The 16,345-nt window shown below is 33.0% G+C and overlaps 1 long non-coding RNA gene across 1 annotated transcript; it reads left to right on the forward strand.

Annotated features, from left to right (window-relative positions):
• Positions 1 to 4,402: 4,402 nt before the first annotated feature.
• Positions 4,403 to 5,199, forward strand: LOC149536135 (uncharacterized). Its single transcript, XR_016357339.1, has 2 exons — positions 4,403 to 4,515; positions 4,665 to 5,199. It is a non-coding gene; the product is annotated as an uncharacterized LOC149536135 (long non-coding RNA).
• The last annotated feature ends 11,146 nt before the right edge of the window (positions 5,200 to 16,345 follow it).

Below are 16,345 nucleotides of genomic sequence, written 5' to 3' on the forward strand. Positions count from 1 at the left end.
CTCTTTAAGTGGGGGTTTAACCTTAGGCATAGCCAAAGGGCAATCCCTATTCTTGTGTTTTGTAGATTGGCATCTATAACAGGTGTTAGGTAGGTTCAAATAAAGCACCTTCTAAGATAAGGTTTGAGCCCCAATCTGCATTTTCACAAAATCCTTAAGATCCTTGGAAATATCAACCTCAACGCAGATGCATTTCTAAGGGCAAGTGTTGAAAAATTTCTCATGTTCCTTTGTGATAACTTTGCCAAGAGTATTGCCAATGGAATCAATAAAAGGCCAACATGGCAAGGGTAAACCTGGGAACTCGACCCACACAGGAACCCTAAGCATTTTGTCATTAGAGATAGTGAAGTCTCTCGATCAGCTTTGAAAAGCAAGTAGGGAGGAATGCATAGACCAAGGACCATTGCTAAAAACCACATCTACTTGTGATGGGTTGGTGAAGCAAAATAAGAAAAAACCCTTGGTGAGGTTTTGTACAACATGAAGGAGGACTCCATGAGGAGTCTAGCTCTTGTTAACCCATTCTTGGAGCACAACTTCAGGAGGAGTCCTACCCACAAAATACCCTATTAAGGTGTGCTTTTCTAACCAATAGCATCAAATTCTTGCAAAGGAAGGATAATACTGTCTCTGCACTCACCACACTCAATTAGTACATACGGTCAAATGAATAGTGCGATGAATTCTGGGAAGCATCTGGCATTCTGCGTGCAATTTCTCTTCACTTTCTGTGAAGGGCTCAACTCACATGCGAGGAAGACCATTATTTACAAGCAGAGTGTCAAAATTTGCATGGGAAGAAGACCATTATTTCCGTATTAGTTTCTTCAATCTAATTATTATAGAGATTTCATTGCCTATAGATTACAATATTTGAATTAATATATATCACTTTATTATGAAAAGGTTAATTGTAGGTGAGCTTTTTTAAATTTAATTTGGCATAAGTAAATTCAAATTATTAGGTAAATTCCAGAACTATTTCCTGATCATATGAAGCTTTTTATATAGCTGATATGATGTGCAAACATGATCCACATTTAATAAATTCATTCGAGTTTTTGTTAAGATTATAGTCTTGGTTATATTGAGAATTATAGATGTACATGATAAATGAAATTATTTCTAAATTATTTCTTAATATACTTAATTTGTTTTAAATATATAGATTCACAAAGATGATTCTAATTTGCTATATATTTATCATTTTTCAAGTTAATTTTCAGATTTAATATTTTTTACCAAATCAATGCATTATCCAGAATTCAATTGATATATATATATATATATATAATTCAAATATCTGAATCAAATAATCGAATGTTAATATGTCACTTACCTATTACTTTTAAGTATTAATTTTATTTCAAAAGATACAAGATACAATAAATTAAATTTTAAAGTCAATTAATTTTGAATACAAATGTAAATATTATAATGTAAAAGAATCTAAGAAAGAATTTGTACACTACTTTTTAATTTCAGAATTTTTATATAAATGTAAAATTAGAAAAAATTATGTTATAAATAATCAAAAGCTGCCATAATCTACAAATACATCTAGATAACTTTTATGACTTTTATGATGAAAGCCTAGATCTTCCATTAGCTCCCTTGACATTTTCTCCTCACTTTCCCTCTTCCCCATTGTGTTGTGGGAGAACTTCCTTAACTAACTTTTACCGGAGGACCCACTTTAGATTCCCGCTTTAATAGCAGACATGTAAACATAAAAGACTCTCACAGGATGGAGAAATACGTAGAGCAGAAAACTTTGGAGGGGGTAATCACATCTTCTGACAGAGTAGAACCAAAATGAAATAGTGGAGGATCTTAGCCATATAAATGATATGTTAAAGATAGCATTACTGAGAAAAGCATCATTCCTCACATATTTCACCAGAATGTTTCATACTACACACTAATATATATCAATTTCCCCCCTTTTAACTCATATTATTGATTGTAATGTGAAAAGTAAAGTAATCAACTATTTAAAATTATTATCTTCATAGGATTGAAAATTAACCAATTTCTAATATTCCTTTCTGAAGTTTGAGTAAACATATTTTTCTCACCCTTAGAAACTGCTTGTACACATCCAGGCAACAATTGCATTTTTCCAAACAAGTGCTGGATTGGTGTCGAAAAACCTTTGAATCCGCATATTTGAGATGATACTCATTTTCAGGCACCTTCACAAGAACTTCGTGATTTTTTATTCTTCTTGCTATTGCCACTGTCTAACTTAATATTTTATATTATTACTTAATCACAGGAATCTCTTTACAGTGGACATTCTAATTCACGTGCGCAATACAGACAAGAAAAGTAATGTTCGTAAGTGGACTTTTTTTAATTATAATATTGCCCATCAGTTATTTCATTAATATTCTCCTCCTTTCTCGTGAATGGAATCTCTCGAATGAGAAGGAGGCAATAATCAGTTCAAGCCACTTCTTAATTTTATTGTCTATGTAGCACTAATTCAAAGATTTCCATTCTTATTTTTTCATCATTCTTACCTTTTTTTTTCAGTATTTGTCCAGTTTTCATCAGTTTTTTTAATTATCATATTTTTAAATTTTTTAATACATTTTTCAATTTAGTTTATTTATTTCAAGAGTTCATTTTGAGAAAAAAATGCTAAATGTATGATTTTTTAAAAGTGATTATCTTATTACATTTTCTTCATTCTCTCTAATTAAATAAGACATCATTAAGAATAAGAATTTCAATACAAACAACATGGCAAAATTAGATGCAATGCAAGAAGGATTGAAACCAAGCTTGCACAAAAACATTAAAAACCTAGTTATTGAAGGTGATTATCAAATTATACTAAATGTGAAAACGTCAAGGCTATAATATTGACCAAAGATTTAACCACCTGCATCTATGGTAGCATCCATTCAATTTCAAATTAACCTTACATTATTAATTATAAATCAGAATTGCTACAACTTGTTCTGTGACAAAAATTAGTATTTCTTCATTATAAATTTCACCTAGAATAGTTTGATTAAAAGCTTAATATATTAGATTAACAACTCATTATAAATAAATTGAATAGTTCATTTAGTATGTATGATGGTCACCCTAATGCTCAGTAAAGCTAGTAAAGCTCCTGATGCTCATTTTTATCTTTGTACACATATAGAACTACGATTATGGACAAGATTGGAGGTTTTCTTCTTAGAACTTCAACTATTTATCGATAAATAAAATAAAATAATAATTTCAATAATGTAAATAATAATTAAGAAATGATAAATCAAATGCATGGAACAAGTGTATATATAGACATTAAAAAACAATTAGGACATTCAAATTGAAAAGGACTTAAAATGAGCTGATAAAGGTACATGAAGAAGAGGTGGGCATTTAGCTTTCATTAAAGAAAAATCAAATGGAATATAATAACAAAGTCAAGATGGCCGGTGGGTGGTGGTCATGTCATTTCCAATCATGTTTTTCCTCTTCTTATCAAATGTCATAATTAACATTGTTGGACCACCATGTTTCACATTGTCATTTGTCCTAGAATGTTCTTTTTTATAGACAGACCCACCATAAACCAGTTTTTCTTAGGTTTTTCTATTTGTTATTGGAAGTACTTAATCATTATCTGTGAATAATAATACATACTGAGAAAGAAAGCCTTAAAACAAGTCGCGATAACAAGATTTAAAGCTTCACAACACCTATCAGAATCCTTTCTCTAATTATTATTCGGGCGGCTATACTAGTCAAACCTCAGCCGCCAAGTAATTTTTTAAAGCGTGGATATTTTTTATTTTCTGCTTTTCGTTTATTTGATGTGAGTTTTGGTTGTATTCTCTCGTAAAGTAGTGCTGACGCTTTCGAAAGGGTATCGGAACGTTGGGGCCCTAAACTGATCAATATATAAATACTGAACGTGTTTGCAACCATTTTAATTATTTTCTAAGTATTTAAAAATATTTTAAAATTAACTGTAAGAAAACTGTAATTATAGAAAAATATGAATAAAACAGAGATGATATAATAGTTTTATTATCTTTTTAAAAGATCAAATTTTAATATGTTATTTTAGTTGTTTTAAATTTTATTATAAAATTAATTATTGATAGATTTATGTTGAATTAATTAGATTTGTAAAGTGTATTTTATTATATATAATGATTTTTTCTTTGTTGGAGATCTTCCATAAGAAAAATTTAATTAGAATTTTCTATTTAATCTCTAATATTATCTTTAAGAACTTTTCAGCATCACCAGTAAATTAAAAATTTATTGACTATTATAATTGTTCTTGTTCTTTATAAAGTAAACAAGGTACCATAAGAAAAACTTGACCTTGATCTACGAACCACACTTATAAATAGTGATATCCATTAAATTTATTTATTATCAAAAGTGCTCTGAAAAAACCATCTGCACCTCTGCCACTGTTGAATTTTTAAGTATATCTCTTGTCAAATAATTGAGTCTCTGCTTGCCCGGCTTTGATACGCAGATTTAGGAATACAGGTATTCTATTTTTTTCTAATTATTTCATAATTAACCCCAGTAAATAGTCTCTAGTAAGTACCTTAAATATTAGAAATTCTAATAATCATAGAATTGTATAAAGTCAACGATATGGTATTCTGATTATGGAATTCTTGTTATTATTGCAGATAGAGAAGAGATGGCAAAAAAAATTTCTACTTTGACACTTCATATGTTGTTACTTGTGATGATAAATGTAAAGGGAGATCCAACATGCAGTCCGGCGGGGAACTTCTGGTGCAACAGCGGGAGATGTTGCAGCATCTACCACTGGTGTGGAAGTACTTCTAATTACTGTGCATCTGGAAATTGTCTTGCTCAGTGTTGGCCTAACGCCATCGCACTTAATCACTCTTCATGTCTCAGTGTAATAGTATCCCACCACAACCGTACATCGCCCTCTTCTTAGAAATATATAACTGCTTTCATGAGCTGCTTTAAGGCTATTCAAGGTGAAGAAATTAGATAGTTAATCCTCTATTATATAGGCAGAGTTATATGAAGAGTTTTAATCATCATGTGGTTTGAAAGATGTGACCAAGCCCTTAGATTTGTTACTGTATCCTGGGTTTAGTTGACGGTACTGGTCTTTGAGTAAAGAACCTATTCAATATGTAATATTTAAAATATTAGAAATAAAAATAAAACCAGTAATTATTCATCCTTGCTGCTGTCTAAGTTAAATTTGGATAACGATTTTGAGGTGGATGGTACAAGGCTTATATGCCATCTTATGTTAATGAAGTCATTCATATATTCACGTATCCTACAAAAACATTTGCAGAGTCCATATGTAAAAGACGTGTAACATAGAAGAGGCCAACAATGTGACTGCTACGTACAATGTGCGTGTTATGAAATAAATGGGATATTGCGATCTTCTGCCAAATTACTTAATAAATGAGATATTTCAACAGACGGACGATGGAATCAGAATTTTAGGTACTATGAAAAATAACGGGGTCTTCCCATGAACCCACTGATTTACATACTTCTGTGAATACAGTTCTAATGTTAAGTAGTTTAAGAATAAATAAGTTTTAATTTATTTTTATATGTATTTTGGATAGTTAAAACGAAAGGTAGAGAGGGACCAGGAATGATTGAGGGGTGTGGAATCATACTTTTGGTGGTAGGTGCAGCTCAGTACGGTCGTCAAATCAGCACCCCACTTTCGCAAAAAAGGATTCCAGGACAGGGAAATACTTGTAGGATTTTACTGATTACGTGCTTGACTAGTGACACAAACACTATGGACATTAACGTCTTCAAATCCTAATATCCCACCTCGGTGTGGACTATGTATGCGAAGGAGGTCCAAAATGATATAGTATTATTGATGAAGCTGTCAGAAGTATTAGAGTTTTGAGAAGGGGTGAATCAGAACTATATGAATTTAATTCAAAAACTGATTACAATCTTTTAACAATTCAATGTAGCTGTGCTGAAAAATATAAACATTCATCATATACAGAAAGAAATATCAACTCACAAAATATAGAGACACATATTTTGCCGAGTGGAAAACCCTCAAAATTTCTCAGAAAAGAAAAGATTCGTCATAGGGAGAAAAAAACACTCCATGAATCTATAATCTTTATTGAGCTTCAACTCTTTTACAATCAGCAACAATAATTTCTCAGGGTGTTAGCCCTTTATATCTTTTGCTATTTTTACAATCTCACATACACTAATACATGTATATGCTACGTCTATACATGTAGGTAAGCTTATAATATAGCATTCAAATTACAAATTTTCACAAGTTTTCTCAAATGTATTTGTGTCTCTTCTTCAATGATCTTTTCACACATATCTTTTTCAGAATTTATGAATGATCTCTATAAATAGAGATAAAATTTGAAATGAATCAATTATGAAAAACCAATTGAACTAGTTAGGGTCGTTTTAAAAAACCCCTTTATGCTATTTTTAAAACCAACTCATATCAACTAAGCCTCGGATTTGTCCATGTCCTTTAAAATGTCAGCCATATGAATCTTCAAACTGTGCAAGTAGAACTCCTCATTTTCCTTTTAAATTTTTTAGAAAAAAATGCCATTTGAAATAGATAAAACCCTTAAAGATTTGCCTTTGAAGACCTTTTCAAAATTTGGCATTTCGGGTTCGAACAGTAACCCTTCGTAACACTGAACTTTTATTTAAAACCACTAAGGTTTTTGCCTTTGAAAAATCATAAAAGAAATTTATTTTGAAACCGGTTTTGGAAAACCATTTTTAAGAAATGATGCTAGATTCAAAAGACTTCACAGCAGAGAACAAACAATTTGTCTTTAAAAAAACTTTATCCTTTTTCACTTTCTCTTTCAAAAGAAACAACTGACTATGTTTTTCATTTTCTAGATTTAAAGAAATTTTCAACTTTACTTTTCAAAAAAATTGAAGCTAGATATAAAACATTTTCATACAAGAATAGAAAAATTTATTTTTCCTTCCTTTTTGAAACTGAAAAATTGTCTTTAAGAAACTGGATAACACCTTCATATTTTGCACAACCTTTGCCATTGAAAGTACTTTTATTGTTGTTCAAAAAATTCAATCTTTGCATACCTAAGACTGATTTTTACATCCATTGTTCTTCACACAAAATCATTGAAACCCTTGTCATCATAATGAAGACTCCAAATAAACCTCCAAAAAAACCCTCAGTTATACAGCCACAGGAAAAGCATAAGAGATAAGTATTTTGTATTTAAAAACAATATGAAATTCCTTATGCCCTCAATTAGATTCAAATAAGAAACTTTTCATTTTTGCTCTAGTCACTCATGCAAGAAGCCAAAAATCGAAGGGAAGTATGTGTACACAAAAAATACTTGTATCCTTGATGCCCTACATAGTGAAAATACTTTCTACAGTCGCTCTTTACCAAAGCAAGAACCTCTACCTCTTCCTCTTCACTTTCTTTCACATCTCTACTGAACCATTTCTTCAAACTAAAATTCTCATCACTGAAATTTCTAATGGCTGCCTCCAAATGTCCACTTCTCCAGTGTTGTATTTCTCACATACAAACAACTTCTATGCCTCACCTGGGAGTTCCTTCCATGCCTCTCTCCCCAAGACTTTTGGCAAACAACTTGGACCTACTTCTAAGGCCCTCATGGTAGACCTCCATGTCCACCTCTTGCAATGAGTGAACAAAACATCTGCAACCAATAAAAACTCTACTAACATAAATAAAATCAGAAAACTCGTCCACTTCCCAAATCTTTTACTCATCTCTGATACCAAAAATGATGTAGAGCCTCACCTTGGAAAACTTAGGAGGAAATCAATCACTCGACTAAGTTGCATCAGGGGGCACATACACCTTCAGGAACAATTAATAAACTTTATTCAGATTGTTAAATAGCTGATTTTATCAATACCCATTGAAAACTGTCAGGCAACATGAACTCTCTTAACCTCCTGTCACCACATTTCGGTTTCCTGTAGCAACTTAGTGCAACCCGACCACTTCTCAATTTATATTAAAATACATGGATGCCTTGGTCATCTGCAAATATAGAGAATGGAACAACAAACTGACTACAAATTGATTATTAATCAACACAATGCTATATAACATGTAAACCTCAAATCTGAATATTATGTCCAAATCTAATTTTTCCTTGTGCCAAATTAGAAAGAAAACATAACTTTCCAAACACTCAAATCTAAATTTTATATCACTTGAACATTTTATATATCAAACTCTTAGTACCCGATCACATTTTCCATCCTTTTGTAAATCATATTGAAATCAATTCCTTGGTTAGAAAAAAAATGGATTCTCTCCATATCATAAAACAAAATGCCAAATCAATAAACTTGAAATCTTCAATCAATACTAAATGAACTTTTCCCAGAAAATAAATTAAACTGATAACGTGAATCATAGAGAGTATATAAAAAATAGAAAGTGCTATAACATAGAACTCTCAAATTTATTGAAAATACTTAAAATGACTACAACTATCACCATGACTGTCAACAACCAGAGGGTGGGATAAATTTTTACATTTTTGCTCTTCTCCCTCTCAACTCTCTCTTTCTCTCTATCGATCATGTCCTTTTTATAATTATTTTTTGGGCAGTTACAAATGACTCTTCATATTCTTGTTGGTTGCATGATTCTTTAGATTCCTTTTCAGTTACAAAAGATTTCTCATTACATTTGGCACATCCATCATGCATATTTCTCTCATAAATAAATATTTTCAACATTATAAAACTTTTGCATTTTAATAATATTTTTTGCAACTTCTTGTCACAAAAATGGTGTATTTTACTGATATTTCAGGTTGCCTTCCTGTCGCCATTAGACTTCCTGTCGCAGACGTGCTCTTGCACCAGACTCTTATATTTTGAAAGATCTATCAGACAACATTTTTGAACTACTAGTTAATGGACAGTTCTTGAAGAGGTATTTTTGCTAAAAGTACTTGTTTCTTCTATGAACAATAGTTTAGGCTTTCGATACATTCTGTAAATCCTTTGTGTCTTTTGTGTAGTCCTTGTATATTTTCTTTCTTGGTGTTTTTGCTCTCTCAAACTTGTCAAATAAGAAAGATGGTCAAGTTTTTGGTCTGCTTCCCCCAGGGATTCTGAGCCCTCATATGAATTATTGGTAATTCATTGTCCCTAGATAGAGCCATTGTTGGGTTGCTTTTTGACCCTTTATGATTTGTCATACCTCACAATGAAAAACCCTAGCTGAAATCTTTTAAAATTCCATGAACCCTTGTTTATTGTGCCCTAACCCTCAAAAGTGATCAAAAGTATTATTTAAATGAAATTGTGTGGGATACGCTTATCCTAAGTTTTCATTTTTCAAAGTTATTACTTCCCACAAAAATAAACCTTTTCAACATATACTCAATGCCCTAACCGTGGTTGTTTTTACTAAGCATTTTTCTGCAAAGCATTAGCTATGATGATTTGGCTTGAGAAGTTGTTGATCTTTCTACGATCGATTGTGAGTGCATGCCTGCAATGTGAAGTTGCATGAAATTTAAGTAATGTAGGAAAGCGCCTTGGTGCCATGTTGCACTTGGTGACATTTAGTCTTAAATGCACTACAAAGACTGGGGCTTTTTAGTACTTTGTCAGATATTTATCAAAGCTGTCAATAAAAGTTAGTGCACATTTAATTTTCTAGCAATGTCATTGGTTAAAGCCAAGTAGTGGGGTTCCCTTTTGATAACACATCATTAAGCCCTTGATCTTTGGAAGATTGATGATCAATGTATTAGTACAATATGAAAATGCTCAACAATTAAGTAATGTGGGCAAGCACCTGCAAGACATGTGGCATGTGATGATGTCATGGGCCGGCAGTGTTTAAAAGGTAATAGGATAGTGTGCATAGTTGGCCTTGTCAAACATGTTGGAGAAAAGGAAATGCTTTTATTGGTTAGTTTGGTTGACTAGATTTTAAAAGGGCATTATTTTGTAATACTATTGATCTTGAGAAGATCAATGGGTAGCACTTACCTACATTATAAAAATGAAGGAACTTCGAGAAAAGTGGGGAAGCACCTGCATGCCATGTGGCAAGGTGGGACCTACCATCAAGAAGACTGTCGAGTTATGCTAGGGTCGAATTGTAAGATGAAATGTGATGTAATGATTGGTAAAGTAATATGCATACTTGCCAGGTTGGAAATGAATGTACTAGTGGGGCCACAATTTTAAAGCCTTAGTTGTAGAGTTATAATGATCTACCAATCGATGATCAATGCTTCACTGCATCATGAAAATGATTGAACTTTAAGTAAAGTGGGGAATGACCTACTTGACACTTGGTAGGTTTTCAAAAAAATTAAAGCAGCTTTTCTATTTTCAAAATAGACTATTTGATGCTATATGATCGATGGAGGAAATTGAAATTTGAGGCATATCATCAAAATGAACTATTAGAAACATTAATGTTATTCATGCAACCTTAATTCTATAGTATGATTTGAAAATTCACCATTATTGAGCCACAAAAATTATTAGAGCACAAGTGTTTCCAGAGCTAGGGCACAAAATTCTCTAGGGTTTCCAACAATTTGCAAAGTGATTCACAAAAAAATAAGCAGTAATAGGTAGGTAAGTGGTTAGAAACTCTTAAAAATTGAGAAATTATAATTGTGTTAGGTTAAATTGAGAAGATGCCTCCTCGTAAGGATTTTTCTGGTAAGGTGGATTACCTAAAAAGATCCATTCATGATGACTTTCTTGAACAAATGCCTCCATCTATTAATGAATTGACAAAGGGTAGAGAATTAATTCCCAAAAATCCTAGGTTGGTGGTCAGTGAGGGTTTTTATGACAAGGCTAATTATTTGAGAGATGCAAAAGGCTCAGTGGGAGGTTTAGAGCTATTTAAAAAATGGTTTGCAAAACAAAATTTGGATACCATAATGAGCAATGTGTGGGAGTTTGATTTATGCAAAATAGTTGTTCCTGGAGTCTTTTTTGATAGTGACTTATTAGCAAATATGGCAAGAAAATATGATCCAATTACTAGAATTGTGAAAAATCATGTAGGAGATAATCTATTCAAGGTTTCCCTCAAATTAATTAGAGAACTCTTCATGCTAAACCCTAACCATTATGTGCATGAGAAAATTGATATGGGAGAATTTCAAGCTAGGTATGATGCATAGAGGGTATACCTAAGGGGAGGGTCATTACAACAACATTTTGTCAAATTTGGGTTATTGCTCTTGGTTACACTAAATACCCTAGAGCCCCTGTTGAAGAAATATTTTTATCCTAGGGCACAGTCCTTATATTTTTCTCTTTGCAAAATATTTGGAATGGATGAGCAAGATTATATTTAAGGCTCTATTGTTCTTATCATAGCTCAGACTCTATAGTTTGGAATGAGCTCAATTCTTGATTTTGCCACCTACTTGGTTGAGGAAATTCACAATGGTTTGATTGGAATAGCTCAAGCTAAGGTTAATAGGCCTTTTTGCTAGTATTCTTTATTGATGTATATATGTCTATATAAAGGAGTTACTTTCTTCTCCGAAGAGATGAAATTGGAACTAGAGAGAGATGGAGAGAAACTCCCAGTTCAATTGTAGAGCACTAACGTGACATGGGAGGTCACAGATGCCATTTTTGTTAGATTTGATAGATATTTTGCTTCAAGGCTTAGATTGTTGTTGAGGGGGGATAGCCCTAGAATACCAAAGCCCTTGTTAGAAATGATAAGACCTAAGGACCATGCCAAAGGGTTGTTGGTTAGTAATAATTGGGGGTATATTATCCCATAACCCATCTGTACTATTTTTAGAATTTATGGCTTCTTGGAAAAACCCCATGTACTATCCTATTAGGTTCTTCTAAAGGTAGGAACTGCAGAATTGTTATGGTAGATTGGTACAATTGATGAAAGGGATTTACTAGGTAAATCTAAAGGTACATTCTTCCCTGTTGTTACTGTTGTGCATAAGTTTGTGTTTGTTAAGAAGGGATGGAGAAGTTTGAGAATATTCTTAGATAGATATCAAATGGCCCAATCCCATGGCCATTATATTGATCCAAAGGGATTCTATGACCTCCTCGGGGAGAGAAGTAAAGCTAAGGCTAACATACAAACTGTATACTTCCCTAAGGATATAATCAAAAATATGTTTTCATTGCAAGAACAAGAGGTCAGAAAAGACAAGTGGATAGTTTACAACAAAATCATTGACTTTATAAATGCTTCTAAGCCCAAGTATGACCCTTTGGCAAATAAGAGCTATTGGGGAGCTAAAATGGACATGTTGATGAACAAATTTGTTGGAATAATGCAAACTTTAAATTAGAAGAATGACATCTTGGCAAAAGAACATCCAGATAGAGCTGTTGAAGTAGAGAGTAGATTAAGTAGCATAATGGTTGTGACTCAAGGTTAGTATACATTGCAGAGGAAGCCTAGATATATTGTGGCTCAGAATGTGTAGTATGTCCCTCCTTACAAGTGGCCAAGATCAAAGAGTCCATCTAACACAAGTGACCCCAAGAAATAGAGGTTAGAACAAGGATCATCCTCTCAAGTGGGAGAGTGCTCACCATCCTAGACACTACTTAGAATAGATGATGAGGCATCTTAAAGAGAACAACTCGGGAAAATTGGAGTGGAGGGAGACGTAATTGTTACAACTACTGATATTGAAGGACAAGTGCATGAGGAGCCTCCTATGACATCCGTTATCCTTACTGTTGCTAATTATAGAGGTAGGAAGATACATCCAATAATTGCACAAGCATCTCAGAAGGTTATAGATGATGAAAATTTTGTAAAGTCTAGGGCCTTTGCACAATTCTTATTGAGAAGGAATGTTGGCAATTTTGAGAAAAAATACAAGTCAATAAAGGCAGAGCAACCAAGTAAGTTGGACTCTAAGATTGAGGAGGAGGTTAAGGCCAAATTCATGGAATATTTTGCATAATTGACCCCTGAGGGGGTAAGACAATTATTGAAAGAGTTGGGAGTTTTGATATTACCTGAGTGGGATATAGCTAATGCTATGATCTTTGACTCTGTTAGGAAAGAAAAAGATGTTTAGTATAAGACTGAAGGGGAGATCCTACAAGCATATAGAGGAGTGAATTATAGCAATGATCACTAAGCATTTGTAATTTGGTCTATTGAGAAGAGAGATAAAACTAGGATACACAAAATTTCAAATGCTAAGCATATAGGCACTCTCATAGTCTACAAAGTAGATGAAGTTGACAGTGAAAAGATAAGTAAAATGACTCAAGAAATGGTGAATTTTGGGACAGTGGTTGCCACAAAAGAGAAAAGTATATTCTTAGAGCTCAATGGCAAGTTTGAAGAAATACTAAAGGCATATGAGGAAAGAGAGAAGAGGATACAACTATTGGAGAATCAAGTATCCCAGATGGATAAGCAACTAGGAAAAAGGAAAGTGGGAGAATCTAGCAGGGCTAGGATTGTCTATCCTCGCCCCCTAGTTGAATGATTCAAGTCTACTCCAATTGTAGAGTTGCTCGATAATCCACAAAGGCCTGAATTTTATACTATAGAGGGGTTTGAAAAAGAAAATAATAAGTTATGGAAATTGTAGATTGAGTTGAATAATCAATATGAAGAAAAACTCAAAAAAACAATTTTATACGTAGTGGATAAGATTGATTGGCCAACATTCTATGACCAATTGGTGGGGATCCTAGATATGTGGAATGAGATAAGAAGAGATGGAGACACCCTAAAGCCCATTGTGCAAAAATGGAGTGAAAGAGATAAATATATTACTCTTATGTGTATCTCAATCATCAATCTATCTTGTGAACAAATAGAGAAGACTTTTAATATAACCAACAATCTAGCTAAATTTGATGAGAAAAGGGTTGTTGTTCAAAAGATAATACTGATTTTCCTTTCTAAATATATGGGAGAGAAATTTAATCTTTTTCCTAGTGCATTCAAAAAGATTAATAAAATAAAAGAAAAGGAAGAATGGGGAAAAGAATTGAATGATTTACTATGCCCTAAAATGAATGAAGTCATTAATGAAAAGGGACATGTGTCATGGGCAATGACCAATGAAGAATTTGTCAAAGTACAACTGTTCTATAATTCTATCAAATTTTTTTTTGTTGAAGTAGACAAAATAGGAGGCTTTGTAATCAAACAGTAGTGCGAAATCTTAAATTTTGATTGGCCTGATGATACAATTTTCAACAAATGGAGGAAAGATTTTTTGTCTTCAATACAAATGGAAATAGAAGAAGAGGGTGTGGGACAAGAAGAGGATCAAACAAATGACACCTCAACAGAAGAAGACAAAAGAGAACAATCACCCTCAGTGATAAGAACAACAATTCCGACTGGTGACATAACAACTAAAGAGTCACATATAACAGTTGTATTGCTAGTAAATGATGATGTAAATGGAGAGCCACAAATTGAAGTAAATATGCAGCAATCAAAGCTAGATACATCACTAACAAACCTAATGGCTACATATTTTGAAGAGTCGGAATAACAAAAGATGTAACAGAAAGTGGTCCCACCAAAAGAATATCACGATATAAAGCTTTCTTGTTGCACAATTTTTTTCTTTTATGATAACAACAAGTGTAAATATCTTTTTTTATTAAAGACAATTGTCAATTCTCTATGCCTGAAGCTTGTTGCATCTCACCCTATATAAGTGAGATTTCAAGGCTAGAGAAGAGGTTCGAGTATTTTACAATTTTAGTTTTACTAGGTATTCTTTTGTCCAGTTTCTTGGTGTAATCTTTACGGTGTGTTTCTCTTCAAATATCTAAGAATGCATTAATCATGCAGGATCTTGAGGTCTTGTCTTAAGTCATTTTGAGTTTTGTTTCAATTGTATACAATTTTCAAAAGAAATTAATACAAAGATGACCTATCCCCATATCTATTCTTGCTGAATCTTTTCTCCATTTTTTATTACCAAGTCATTTTGAAGTTGTATGAGCAAAGGTCGTTCAATTGAATGCAATTAAATCATATTGTATGTCAATTCACTATTGCCTTTAATTCAATGAATTAAGTAAATGCTTCAGTGAAGTTGATAGGGTTTCCATGGTAATACGAAGGACGTTTGTAAGAATGATTTTCAGTGAGAAGTGTTGATAGTATTTATTGTAATTCAGTCAATTAAATCTAGAAATTGAGTGGACATTGAATCTCAAGGGATGAGGCATTGATCTAGTAATTCAGTTTGCAGATGGAGAAGTCATGAACAAGCATCATGCCTAAAAATCAAAATCAATTTTACTTAAAGAATGTCAGAGCTAGTCAACACTTGTTTGCATTTAACCTCTGAGTCTTAGTTGCTATTGCAAAAATTATTTGTAAATCTAAGAAGAATTGTGACCAAATTTTCTTTAAGGGATGTGTATTGTTGCAAAGTGTCATGGAATAAATAAAATATGTATGTAGCATCAGATTGAAAATCTTCCATCCCTCATGTATACCCGCTTCGTTTTGTAGAGCCTAAAGAGTAGAAAAAATGTCTTAATTTTGTTGAAGATTGGATTCAAATATAAAGCACATATAATTATTTATGAGAAGTAGCTGATCTTTAGATTATTGCGATCTTTATTATCTTGGAAGTATTTTATTGCTTAATAGTTGAAAAACACCAACACACATAATCAAGTCGTTAATACAACTTCTGTTTGGAAGTCCCAACACGACGCTTTCACTATCCCTAATCTACGTATAAATTTACCACACTTTTTCTATTCACGTTACTCTCCTCTGCATACCAAAATGTGGTCACTAATTATGATGTGGACCATCTCCTATATTTGGGCAACTTGATCATTGTGAAATGTATGTGCAAATCTGCTGTGGAAAACAGTGGCATGTTTACTCGAAGCCCTTCGATGGACACTAGTGAAGTTTCACAAACACAGTATCTGCTCATCTTTCACCCACCTCAACTCTATCTCCGATTTACGCCGCTTCTTCACCTCATTATAAGTATTGTTTTTTTTCTAAGATTCCGTCCTGCATTCCGAAGACTGCGTGTGATAAGATCCCACTAGCAACAGAAAAAGCTTAACAAGTCAAGGATTCCATGATAAAAGATGTACAACCACTAAACGACAAAACCTAACCCAAAGGTCTGAATGCCGACACAATTCTAGCGTGTAAGGGTTCCAATAAGGAAAGCGTGTTGAAGACTGCAGTCACTTCATTTTACTCACCGACACTTTCCTGACTGGATGATGAATTTGCCCAAGTTGACTGGAAAACTCAAGTCAAGTTGACTCGTGACTCTCAAACGTTTGGAAACCTGGACGAACGTAATTC

The sequence above is a fragment of the Cupressus sempervirens genome, chromosome 10, assembly GCF_028749045.1.
Source record: "Cupressus sempervirens isolate cs-2001-9-10 chromosome 10, ASM2874904v1, whole genome shotgun sequence".
Lineage (NCBI taxonomy): Eukaryota > Viridiplantae > Streptophyta > Pinopsida > Cupressales > Cupressaceae > Cupressus > Cupressus sempervirens.